Source organism: Wasmannia auropunctata, unplaced genomic scaffold, assembly GCF_000956235.1.
Source record: "Wasmannia auropunctata unplaced genomic scaffold, wasmannia.A_1.0 LD336106.1, whole genome shotgun sequence".
Lineage (NCBI taxonomy): Eukaryota > Metazoa > Arthropoda > Insecta > Hymenoptera > Formicidae > Wasmannia > Wasmannia auropunctata.
The window spans coordinates 3,434,017-3,435,040 of NW_012026784.1; the positions used below are offsets into that span (position 1 = coordinate 3,434,017).

Consider the following 1,024-nt stretch of genomic DNA (forward strand, 5'->3'; position numbering starts at 1 on the left):
ACTTCATACGTCCTACAAATGGCTGGACATCGGAATCAACGCTGGACCTTTGTCCACGATCGATCTGACGATCGGTGACAATCGCGGCAACGGCATCGTTCTGTCTTACGAAACTTGGAGAGCGCTGATGGATAGACGCGCGGACGTCGAGCGACTCATGCAGTCAACTCCGACATCATCGTCATCGTTATCGATCTGTGACTTGACAGTGCGACTCGTGAAAATACGCGACGACAACATCGTTGCAAAATTGGCAACGCGCGACGCTTTTATTTATATGAAGCCTGCAACCGTGCTGTTCACGTTCGAACTGGAGTATTGCATCGAGAATATATACATCGACTTGCGGCAAACTGTAATTACCGTTAACAATCGGTACAACGCATTCGTATCTTTCCTGCGACAGAATTGCATTACGAATAGATACGACGCGGCGAATATTCTGCGTAAAATGTGCGACAAGAATTCGAGCGTCGAGTGCGAATTGGTGGCGTACGGTTTGAACGCTATTGTACGCGACGCGTTTCACAACGAATAATTTTTATATGTATCTTTTCTATATGTACGCTTTGAATATTATTGATACGTCGAATAATGACGAATAAATAACGTATCTTTTACTCCATCTTTACGATTATTTTTTCACATCCTTTCCATTAGTAAAAATACCAATGTATATAAGAATACTACTTATACTACTATATAGGAAGTAAACCGAACACGCGCACACATATGCGGTTCCGTGTGACATTTCGACGGGATCAACCATGCCAGTGGAGACCGCGTGCGCATGGCGGCTACGCGGCAGCGTGCGCGTAAGCGAGCAAGCATGGCAGCGGTGCGGTAGCGTGCGTAGGAACGAGAACACGCTATAGGCGCGCTATGCGTGGAAGGGAGGACGCGCTATGGACGCGCTATGTGTGAGGGAGACCGCGTGCGCGAAAACGCGACCCACGAACGCGGCCCGCGACGGCGCGGGGGCGCGGCGGGGCCCCGCGAAATCATTGTTTACGTAAACATACAT

At 48.9% G+C, this 1,024-nt stretch overlaps 1 pseudogene; it reads left to right on the forward strand.

Annotated features, from left to right (window-relative positions):
* The window catches only part of LOC105456702, a 3,479-nt pseudogene that overhangs the window by 539 nt on the left and 1,916 nt on the right, over positions 1–1,024 (forward strand).